This window comes from Micromys minutus (assembly GCF_963924665.1).
Source record: "Micromys minutus genome assembly, chromosome: 4".
NCBI lineage: Eukaryota > Metazoa > Chordata > Mammalia > Rodentia > Muridae > Micromys > Micromys minutus.
This window is the reverse complement of record NC_137973.1, coordinates 40,437,217-40,449,717: the sequence shown is the minus strand read 5'-3', so window position 1 is coordinate 40,449,717 and position 12,501 is coordinate 40,437,217. Positions and strand designations below refer to the sequence as shown.

At 38.0% G+C, this 12,501-nt stretch overlaps 1 pseudogene across 1 annotated transcript; it reads right to left on the bottom strand.

Annotated features, from left to right (window-relative positions):
- Nucleotides 1–9,869: 9,869 nt before the first annotated feature.
- On the bottom strand, nt 9,870–12,226 carry LOC308420073 (WD repeat-containing protein 37-like; annotated as a pseudogene). Its single transcript has 2 exons — nt 12,095–12,226; nt 9,870–11,347 (listed from the first exon to the last, which is right to left on the bottom strand). The product of its transcript is annotated as a WD repeat-containing protein 37-like (transcript).
- Nucleotides 12,227–12,501: the final 275 nt, after the last annotated feature.

Below are 12,501 nucleotides of genomic sequence, written 5' to 3'. Positions count from 1 at the left end.
GTCACATTCTTTAATAACATTATTCTATGAAGATGACGTTTACATAGAAGACAGGGAACAAAGGAGTCCCAGCCTTCTCCAATTAGTGGTTAACATTTGCTTGAGACGAGGATAAGTTTCTAGTTAATGACATAGTTACTTCAAATTTATTATTTTTCTGAGTGCTACCATAACAATTTGCTAGACAAGAGGTAGTCACAGGTACAACAGTGGCGTAAATAATAGGGGAGTCACCAACTGATTTCTGTTTAGAAGTGTCGTCTGCAATGTAGAAATGAATCTATGTCTCATACTTCAGAGTTCTATGACTGGGAATGCCATAGGCACTAGGAATTAATTTACTTCTTTTTAAAAATGAACTCTTTGTCAAACACTTTTTAAATATTTACTTTTATACCCACTGACAAGTGTACTCTTTGGCCTTGATCTAAGACACTTCTTTGTGAAGTTATTTGTGATTAGTGTAGAGACTCATGATTAGTCTAGATGCTGAAAACAAGTCCTCTACTCTTACTACTCTGACTTCTCTGAATATTAAGAGTCTCAACTCCCAATCAAAAGATATAGGCTTTGTAAATTGCCTAAAGAATAAAATACATATGTTTATTTCTTATAAGAAACACATCTCTCTCAAAGCATTCATAAATGATTCTTGGACTTGCCTGGTTGGACAGGCTCACAATGCTGCCTCTGCCTCTCAGCCTCTCAGCATCTCTACTGCTTCCCACTGCTGTTGCTGATGAGAAAACCAGGACTTCAACTACATGCACTGTGCAGGTTGCCAAAATATCCTTGATTCTCTTCTAAAAGCTGTAACATTCTTGGCCTCATATGTTGATGATAACCAAAAGCTGGTTAATTGGACCAAGGTTCATTTAGGGAGAAATATGTGTGGTTCAAGAAATGTAGCCAACATCATGGGGCCAATGAGGTTACCAAATTTAGAAGAGAATATACTACTACCACTTTGTTAGGTGAGCATTTTAAAACTTTTTCTCACACCCACAGGATAAAAAGAAAGGAGAAAAGCACATGTGCCACACACAGCATACACAGGACTCAAGAAGAGGAAAGAAAGAAAGATCATCAAATGTGAAGAAAAACAATTTGGACACTGAAGACTTGTCGAGATTGGGGTAAACAGTGAGGAGAGGGTGAACTGTGAGCTCCCGCACAGACGAACAAAATATGTATGAAGACAATGAACAGAGCCCATTGTCTGGAAAGGAGAGTTAGTTGATAATGGTAGCAGGTGGATTATTGAAAGAGAAACCTATAATTAATTTAAAAATTAGAGTTCTAGAAATATTCAATTGGCAAATATTCATACGAAAAATGAAAAAGGGGGAAAGAGGATAACACATAAAATATAAATACAGTCACTATCCAATAAAAAATAAAGATTGAGTTTCAGTGTCTTATTGAAGATTCATCTTTTACAATAATAAACTTGACCATGGTGCCTTTGTAATGGGCCCAACAGAGCTTTCACTGGCTTTTTTTTTTTCAATCTGATACCTTGGTTCTCACAAAGTTCTAACCAGGATGTGTGTGCATGTGTGTGGTAAATAAGGTAATCATAAGCTCTACTTCCCAATTGACTGAGTTCCTTGGTCCCCTCACCACCCAGTCCCCCCACTCCCCAGTGTGGTCAAAGCAATGGCATGTGTCATAGATAGAGACAAAGTCTTATAATAAGTACTCACCTGCTTAATGCCTTTTCTGGGCCATTTCCAGGGCCAGTAAACATTTGTTAAGACACTGCACTCAGGTTTCATTTGTGATTTTTTTGGTATCCAGAAGTGGAAAAACTGGGTCTTCAGGTAGTACTATGTCCAGTTTTCTGAGGAACTGCCAGACTAATTTCCAAAGTGGTTGTATCAGTTTACAACCCCACCAGCAGTGGAGAAGTGTTCCTCTTTCTCTGCATCCCCCCCACAACTTTTGCTTTCATTTGAATTTTTGATCTTAGCCATTCTGGTTGGTGTGAGGTGGAATCTAAGGGTTCTTTTGATTTACATTTCCCCGATGGCTAATGATGTTGAGCACTTCCTTAGATGCTTCTCAGCCATTCGATATTCCTCAGTTGAGAACTTTGTGTTTAGCTCTGTACCCTATTTTTTAATACGGTTGTTTGATTTTCTGGTGTCTAACTTCTTGAGTTCTTTGTATATCTTGGATATTAGGCTTCTATCAGATGTGGGGTGGGTAAAGATCTTTTCCCATTCTGTTGGCTGCTGTTTTGTTTTCTTGACAGTGTCCTTAGCCTTACAGAAAGTTTGCAATCTCATTAAGTCCCATTTGTCAATATCTGACCTTAGAGCACGAGCCATTGGTTTTCTGTTCAGGAAATTTTCTCCTGTGCCTATATGTTATAAGGTTTTCCCTAATTTCTCTTCTAATAGTTTCACTGTACCTTGTTTATTGTGGATTTCTTTGATCCACTTGCACTTGAGCTTTGTACAAAGAGATAAGAAAGAGTGTATTTTCATTCTTCTGCTTGCTGAGAGCCAGTTTGACAAACACCATTTGATGAAGAGGCTGTCCTGTTTCCACTGAATATTTACAGCTCCTTTTTCAAAAAATCAAGTGACTATTTATGTGAGGGATTATTTCTGTATCTTCTATACTATTCCATTGATCCACATGCCTATCTCTGTACCAGTACCATGCAGTTATTTACACAATTGCCTTGTAATATAGCTTGAGGTCAGGGATGATGATTTCTGCAGATGTTTTCTTTTTGTTGAGGTTGGATTTTGCTATCCTAGGTCTTTTGTTATTCCAGAATAAATTGCACATTGCTCTTTACAACTCTATGAAGAACTGGATAGGAATTTTGATGAGGATTGCATTGAATCTATAGATTGCTTTTGGTAAAATGGGCATTTTTATAGTGTTGATCCTTCCTATCTATGAGCATGAGAGATCTTTCGATTTTCTGAGGTCTTCCTTGATTTCCTTCATTAGAACTTTGAAGTTCTTCTCATACAGGTCCTTAACTTGCTTAGTTAGAGTCACACCAATGTATTTCATATTATTTGTGACTATTGTGAAGGGTATCTTTTCCCTAATTTCTTTCTCTACACGTTTTTCCTTTGAGTAGAGGAAGGCTACTGATTTGTTCGAGTTAATTTTATATCCAGCCAATTTTCTGAACTTGTTTATTAGAAGTTCTCTGGTGGAATTTTTGGGGTCACTTACATACATTATCATGTCATCTGCAAATAATGATGTTTTTACTTCTTTCTTTCCAATTTTTATCCCTTTGATTTCCTTTTGCTGTCTAATTGCTCCAGCCAGGACTTCCAGTACTATGTTGAATAGGTAGCAGGATGAGGGCAGCCTTGTCTAGTCCCTCATTTTAGTGGGATTGTTTGAAGTTTCTCACTGTTAAGTTTGATGTTGGATATAGGTTTGCTGTATATTGCTTTTATTATGTTTACATATGGGCCCTGGATTCCTGATCTTTCCAAGACTTTTAACATGAAGGGGTGTCAAATGCTTTCTCAGCATCTAGTGAGATGACCGTGTGGGTATTTTTTTTTTTTTTGAGTTTGTTTATATGGTGGATTACATTGATGGATTTCCGTATATTAAACCATCCCTGTATCCCATGGATGAAGCCTACTTGATCATGATGAATGATAGTTTTGATGTGTTCTTGGATTCGGTTTGCAAGGATTTTGTTGAGTATTTTTGCATCGATGTTCATAACTGAGATTGGTCTGAAGTTCTTTTTCCTTGTAGGGTTTTTGTGTGGTTTAGGAATGAGGGTTATTGTGGTCTCAAAAATGAGTTAGGTAGTGTTCCAAATGACTCTATTTTTTGAGTAGTTTGGGGCGTATTGGTATTAGGTCATCAAAAAATATTTAATAGAAGTCTGCACTAAACCCATATTGACCTGGGCTTTTATTGGTTGGGAGGTTTTTGATGACTGCTTCTATATCTTGAGGTGTTATGCGATTATTTAGATGGTTTACCTGGTCCTGGTTTAACTTTAGTATATTGTATCTGTCTAGGAATTTATCCATTTCCTCCAGATTTTCCAGCTTTTTTGAGTATAGACTTTTACAGTACGATCTGAAGATTTCTTGAATTTCCCCAGTTTCAGTTATGTCTCCACTTTCATTTCTGATTTTGTTAATTTGGATACTCTCTCTTTGCTCTTTAGTTAGGCTGGCTAAGGGTTTATCACTCTTGTTAATTTTCTCAAAGAACTAGCTCTTGATTTTGTTGATTCTTTCAGTGGTTCTTTTTGTTTCTATTTGGTCAATTTCTGCTCTGAGTTTGAATATTTCTTGCCATCTACTCTTCTTGGGTGTATCTACTTCCTTTTGTTCTAAGCTTTCAACTATTCTGTCAGGTTGCTAATGTATTCTCTTGCCAGTTTCTTTTTGGAAGCACTGACATCTATGAATTTTTCTCTCGGTACTGCTTTCCTTGCATCCCATAGGTTTCAATATGTTGTGTTTTCACTTTCATTAAAGTCTAGAAAATCCCTAATTTCTTTCTTTATTTATTCTTTGACCGTGCTATGATTTAATAGATCATTGTTTAGTTTCCATGTGTATATGTGCCTTTTGTTGTCTTTGTTATTACTAAAGACCAGCCTTAGACCATGGTGATCTGATAGGAAGCATGGCAGTATTTTAATCTCCTCATATCTATTGAGGCTTGTTTTTTGACCGCCTATATGGTCAATTTTGGAGAAGGTTCCTGAGGTGCTGAGAAGAAGGTGTATTCTTTTGTTTTAGGATGATATGTTCTGTAGATCACTATTAAGTCCAATTGGTTCATAATGTCTGCTATTTTCACTGTGTCAGTGTTCAGTTTCTGTTTCCATGATCTGTCCATTGATGAGAGTAGGGTTTTGAGGTCTCCCACTATTACTGTCTGTGATGCAATGTGTTTTTTGAGCTTTAGTATGGTTTGTTTTATAAATATGGATGCTCTTGTATTTTGAGCATGTATGTTAAGTATTGAGAGTTCCTCCTTACAAATTTTCCTTATAATGAGTAATAAGTGTTTCTCCTTATTTTTTGATAACTTTTGGTTGAAAATCTACTTTATTCGATAATAGAATGGTCACTCCAGCTTGCTTCTTGGGGCTGTTTGCTCGGAATTTTTTTCCCAACTTTTTACTCAGAGATAGTGTCTGTCTTTTTCTCTGAGATCAGTGTCCTGTATGCAGCAAAATACTGAATTCTGTTTATGTATCCAGTCTGATAGCTTATATCTTTTTATTGTGGATTTGAATTCATTTATGTTAACAGATATTAAGGAATAGTGGTTGCTGTTTCCTGCTCTTTTTGCTTATAAAGGTCATATTATGCCTGTGTGTCTTTCTTCTTTTCGTTTTATTGCTTAGGTATTTTCTTGTTTTTACTAGATTATAGTTTCCCTCCTTGTATTGGGTTTTCTACCTATATTTCATTGTAGTGCTGGGTTTGTGGTCAGATATTGTGTAAATTTAGTTTTTTCTTGGAATATTTTCATCTCTCCATCTATGGTGATTGAGAGTTTTTCTGAATATAGCAGCTTCGGGTGACACTCTTGTTCTCTTAGTTTCTGCATGATGTCTGTCCAGGATCTTCTAGCTTTCATAGTCTCTGTTGAGATGTCGGGTGTGATTCTGATTCGTCTGCCTTTATATGTTACATGACCTTTTTCACTTATTATTTTTGTATTCTTTCTTTGCGTTGGGCACTTGGCATTTTGACTATTATGTGTCAGGAGGGATTTCTTTTCGGGTCCACTCTATTTGGCATTCTGTAGGTTTCTTTTATGTTCATGGTCATCTCATTCTTAAGGGTAGGGAAGTTTTCTTCTACGATTTTGTTAAAGACATTTACTGTGCCTCTTAGTTAATATTCTTTGCCCTCTTTTATTCTTATTATCTTTAGGTTTTGTCTTCTCATTGTGTCTTGGATCCCCTGGATATTTTGTGTTAGGAGCTTTTTTTGCTTTTGCATCTTCTCTTACTGTCTTGTCTATGTTTTGAATGTTTTCTTCAGCACTCTTCCATCTCTTGTAGTTTGTTGGAGATGCTTGCATCTGTGACTACTGATTTCTTTTTTTATGTTTTCTACCTCTAGGGTTGTCTCTTTTAGTGTTTTCTTTATTGTTTCCATATCCATTTTAAATTCCTTCTTCAATTCCTTCATCTCTTTGGTTCTGTTTTCCTTTAGTTCTTTGATTTCTTTGAGTGCTTTCTTGTTCCCTCCTTTAAAGCTTCTATTTCTTTAAGCTTATCATCCCTTTCTTTTTTAAGGATCTCTATCACCATCTTAACATATGAGTTCGGGTCTGAGTCTTCTTTTTCTGGAGTGTTTGGTATTCTGCTATTTGCTTTGATAGGAGAGCTGGGTTCTGGTGTTGCCAGGTTGTCTTGTTTTCCATTGGGTAAGTTCTTTCGCTTTCCTCTTGCCATATTGTTGTCTGTGATTATAGGTGGTCTTGTTGTCAATGATTGGTTCTCATCTCTCCCGTGTAGTTTGCCTGTGTCTCTGGATTTCTTCTGTTCTTGGTGGAAGATGGCCTGAGTGTTTGTTCTGCACACATGGGCCCTCAGGGTCGATACCAAGTCCCTATGGCAGAGTTCCTGCTCTCTAGAACCAGTAGAGGGGGGTGCTTTCCACAAGCTCAGCCCAGACCTCTCTGTGCCCTGGTTACTCACAGAGCAGTTTCACTAGGCCTGGGTATCTGGATGTCTGCTGTTCCCAGTGGCAGATGGCCTGAGCATTTTTTCTGCCTGTATGGGCACTCTGGGTGGCAACTGAGTGTTTATAACAGAGTACCTGCTCCCTTGAACCAATCAGGGGGCCCACTTTCTGCATGATAGGTTGACTTCTCTGTACCCAGGCTACTTGTAGCACAGTCTCATCAGGTATGTGTCCCTGGATCTCAGCTGTTTCTGGTGGCAGATGGCCTGAGCATTTGTTCTGCACACAAGGGCCCTCCGGGTGGAAGCTGAGTCCCTGTGGCAGAGTTTCTGCTTCCCTGAACCACTGGGGGGTGCGATTTTTGCGTACTTGGCCAAGACCTCTCTGCACCCTGGCTACTGGCAGCACAGTCTTATCAGGCCTTCGTCCCTGGATCTCCACTGTTTCTGTTGGCAGATAGCCTGAGCGCCTGTTCTGCACCTTTTTAACAATATGTTTTTTAATGGAACACAGGTATTTTAATAAACTTTGTATTGCAATGAAGACACTGAACCTTTAGAAACAGTTACATTACTACAGCAAAAATAACTGATTCCACCAAACACTTATAAATGCACTTTCCCTTCAAAAACAAAACAAAATAAAACCTCCACCCCCAAAGATTTAAGTAACAAATGATTTACAGAAGTCTTCAGATTCCCAAATATGTTCAAAGCTTTTTTGACTCTATAGAAATTGGTATGCATCAGTTATGGTGGAGGCAGAGATATTCTGTCCAACAAACCTCTTGAGAAATTTTGTATTAACGCACATTTAGTAACCACATATTTCTCCTCCATTTTCAAATGAAAATCTGGACACTTCAGCATATAACAGTGTTCCTCCAAACACTATTTCTAATAAGATTACCTGTGGCTGACAGCATGACTTCTCCTGAACCACAGGCACACAGGTCTCATAGCATTCATGAGCTCAAGCTCCTGCAAGTCATGAACTCTTGAAGATAACACTGTGGTTACAGCAGCAGTGAACAGATGACAAACAGCAGTTAATATGAGTCACATCCTGCTCCTGAGCACTCTCACTGAGCACCATTAGGGTCTTTGACCTCGTGGAAATGAGTGGAGAGCCTCATGTCTGTGTAAGAGGCAGATCCCTCCTGTTAGCCAAAGAAAACAAACAGTCATTGGCAGTGAATATCACTAGTCTGCATACAATTTGATAGTTACCAATAAAGATTTTTAAAGCTCCAAAATTGTGTCTGGTAGGTCTTATGTTTGATTTTGATGTTTGTATTTGTATACACTTTCTTCAATGATCCTAACTACACATAGACTTTCAGATTAAGATGCAAAGAACATAAGAAGATGGCTTGTCACTGATATTAACAACTCTCAATAGAATGGACTGGAGGGGATATGGAAACCCTGATTGCTGTAAAGTAAAGCAAGGCACCAGGAATACCATCATACAGTACTCCACTATCAAGCAAATACATTCAAGATAGACAGAGTTGGCTCTTAAAATTCTAATCAACTACAGTGACCAGCCTGACTCAGCTCTCAAATACACCATGGTAAAACTGGTGATCAGAAACAGTCAGACTTTAAAAATACTTTTTTTTAAGTTGAAAAAAAATACTCAAAGAATCGCTCTACATGAGTCAGATACAAAGTTTGTAAGATTAGCAACTTTGGTTCCCAAATCAAAGATGCCAATAACCAAGTTCTTACTCCCGGCATGTGTCACTCAAATGCTCTATGGACATCACACATCTTACACTCAACTTTCTACCAATTACAAGTTCAGATGGCCCCCTGTTCCACCCCAAAGAGAAAACCAGGGACTGGGAAAGGGTGGGAAATTATGTAATCATAACAAAATATTCCTCTTCTTTTTTCCCTAAATGGCCACTCTCTGAAGGGCAGTACGTAAAGGGTTAACATATGAGGGGCAGTAACTGAGATGTCTCTTTAGCAAAACTGTAACACTATAAGGAACACAAACTTACAGATATCAGATGAATAGTGATCTCTAGGTGAGAACAAAAGGCTCACTCATTCAGCAGAAGGACTGGTGCTGAGAGGTCTCCAGGCTGTTCAAGACAAGCATTTCTGTGGCCTATGAACTGCCTGGCATGGCAATCACCTTCCCAGGATACCTAGAGAGCCTTTCACCTCCAAGGTATATATGGGATGGTTGTTATTTCTTGCCTTCTACCTTGAAGTCAATATTCCAGCTTTGAATCAAGTGCTTTACCCATGCAGCAGTGAGACATAAAAGGTTTCCCAATATTTATTTTGAGGTAGTGCTCATTTATTTGCATTCTTGGCTCTCAAACACCACCAAGAAAGTGAACCCATTTAAAAATATGAAAACCAAAGATGTAGAAAATAAATAAGATTTTGTATTCAGGTATCAGGGCCTTGTATATAGGTCAAGTCACATTCAATGGATAAATGATTTGAACCTTCTAAAAACCATTTATAACCACAGCTATAAATTAAAGTGTTTTGAATTTTGTTTTATGTTTAAAATCAGTGATTAGATAATTGTATTTTAAAGTTTGCTTGTATGAGACATCAAGAGATTAAAATAATTCTCTATAAAATAGCAAAAACATTTTCTTCTCAAAAGAAAATTTTTGCAAATGTCGCAAATCCAGGTTACTTTTACAGAACTGCAACAGAAGTCAAGAGTTGAAATGGAATTACGCAACAGCACATTATACAACTTCACATAAAGCAAGTATGAAATCTTAGTCAGTCCTGCCTTTTGCCAGCCAATGCAAATGAGCTGTGTAGTCTTCCCAGGACAAGGTAGTTATGTAGAGTTACTCCAGGTAATGTAACAGACTGTCTTTGCTCACAACAAATACACAGTTCAAATTTAATACATACGATGTAATATAATTCCCTACTGCTCATCTGTTAGAGTCAAAGACTCAAAACATTTTGTATGCTACATGAGAGGCAAGCTTCATTTCTACTGACCAGAGGATGCCAATATACACAAGACAAAAATAAAGAACAGAATCACACATCTCTCTGTACACTTCATACAAGCTGACCACAATGTGAAAGGAACATATACAAGGTACCCTTCCCAGGGTCAAATGCTCACAATACTGGCTGATTAATATGCAGAAAACCCTGCATGAATCAAGAGTCCATGACAAACTTCGAACTAAGTAATACCATTGATTTATTTTCCTTGTAACAATTCAGGAATATTGATGTTTCACCCAATAGCTTACCAATTGAACCCACATGTAAATAAATTGCATAAAGGGTAGTCTTCACTCCACGTTGAGCAGCACACCATTTATCTGTGACTCTGTCAACTGCTTCAGTGAAGCTGTACTTGTCACATGCCTGACATATCAAACTATCACACTTGCCAGTGTCATGGGAGAGGGCTATGATTTTTTGGCCAACACATTGATTGAGCCTATTAATGGCAGAGTCTGTACAGATTGTTGCAATTGGAGATCTCATATATTTTTTAAATCCCAGACTTTTACTGTGTAGTCATCACTGCCTGAAACGATGTTGTCCCCCACAGTGAACACAGCAGAGGTCATAGTGTCCATGTGTCTTTGAAAACATTCACAGAGTGGACGGAAGGGTCCCTGAAATCCTAGAGATGGAAAGTTGTGTTACAGGAGAAGGTCACCAAGAGTCACTGGGTGGGTGTGTGCAACAATGTGTTAACTCCTGGTCATGCCTTGTCAGAGAACAAACAAGTTCAGATGTCTCCACATCATATAGTTTGGCAGTTCTGTCTGATGAGGCTGTCACCACTTGTTTTCCACCAACCAGCCAGTCAGCAGCAATAACCACACCCTGTTGGCTTTTGGGAGATGTCAGATGCCCTACAAACAGGAGGGCAGTCACTGGACATGTCTCCATCAATGCCAAGATTATCTTTACCAGAGCATTCTATTTTATCTTCACCAGAAATTTGTTGACTAGTGTTGGTAACAGGCTGAGCTGTTGGAAGCTGTACCACATATCTCCAAATATGATCAATCTGATCTTCAGAAGCAGCAAGAGCCAAATGCTCTGAGAGATGAAATTTTATAGAATTTACTGAGCCCTAGTGGCTGGCATATTTGACAAAACATTACCAGTCTCTATGCTTCATAATAAATCTGTGTGATTGTCAGATGCTGTCCCAAGAACTATAGGCTATGTTCTTGTGACACTGACATCCCAGATGCCATCCCTGTGGCCAATATACTCCTTCACAAGCTGACAGATGGCCCTTAATGTAGTCTTAAAGCTGAAGAAACTCTTGATGGTGGATACCTTGTAGGTGGTCTTAAGCTTCTGAGAAATCTGACCAGTACTATAACTAGCTTTTGTTTTGAGCTGGCCCATACTCAATTCTGCCCCAATGATTACTTGTCCTTCACCAGCTAAACGCAATTTCTCTCTGCAATTCTAAGTTTGCAAGATAAAGATTTTCAAATTCTCTTTTGATCTGACCAAACAGTTCCAGTAATGCACTGCAAACTGAGGATGGCAGTCTAGAATCTTGTCCTTCTAACATTTCTCTTGGTAGTGAGTTCTCTCTTGTTCCAAGCTGTTAGTTCTTCATATAGGAAGGCTATGAGATTTGCACTTTTGTTTTGTGTCGGGAGCAGTTGAACAAAGTTCTGCTTTCTGTGGGCTTAACTTCTACAAGGTCACTCCTACAATAAGCTGTCACAGCAGCAGCACTTTTGTCTGCCTGGAACCAGCCTAGGTCGTACTCAATTTGTAAATCCCTACTGACAAGGCTCCCTGGATAGACCCAGAGCAGCAAACTGGTTGACTCCTGCACTGACACAACCATTTCTTTTTCTTTTTCTTCTTTTTTTCTTTATTTTTTTTCTTTCTTTCTTTCTTTCCTTCCTTCCTTCCTTCCTCCCTTCCTTCTTTCTTTCTTTCTTTCTTTTTTCTTTCTTTCTTTCTTTCTTTCTTTCTTTCTTTCTTTCTTTCTTTCTTTCTTTCTTTCTTTCTTTCTTTCTCTCTTCTTTATTTCCATCCTACCTTCCTTTATTTTGGAGACAAGGTGTTACTATAGTCCAAGTTATTTTGAAGCTCACTATTAGTCCACATTTGCCTCGAACTCCTAACAATCCTGCTGCCTCAGTTTTTCATTGCGAAGATTATAGGTTTAAGCTACCGTATAGTTGATTACTGGTTCCTAAACAATTTATTTCTTAAAGTTATAACTTTGTTTGTCCTCTTGTATTTCATGAATATTCTTCAATTCCTTATGTTGATTCCTCACCTTTTTATTGTTTAAGCATGAGAAGGCTCCTGGCTCAATCTAGATTTTTTTTTTCATTCTGGCTTGGCTTATTTATAAAGTTATTCCTATATAGGCTTAAACATAGTCATTATCCTAAGGACTTCTTAATTTTTATTTCTACCCCATACTTCTCTATCTTTAAATATATACATCAAAGTTCCAGTAAGCATTTCATTTTGACATCTCAAGCCACAATTCTGAGTTGTTCTCTGCAACACTTGGCCCTCCGTATCTACTTCCCCAGTAAGTGTAACTACCATTGTTTGAAATCTTAATTACCCCACATCTTGGCCATTTCATATACCAAATGTGGATAGAATGTTAGGAAATTAGTCCCTGAGTAGAGAGAAGGAATGATTAGGGCATTGACCATATAAATAACATGTAAATAATTACAGGAACAAGCAAGATTCAAAGAGAACCAATGATTTCTAAAGGATCTTGCTATTTACCTGCCAACAGAAACTTGCTTTGATGCCAGGTATGAAAATTATGTGAAATAAAATCTGATTGCCTTATCTCAACAGATTTGTAC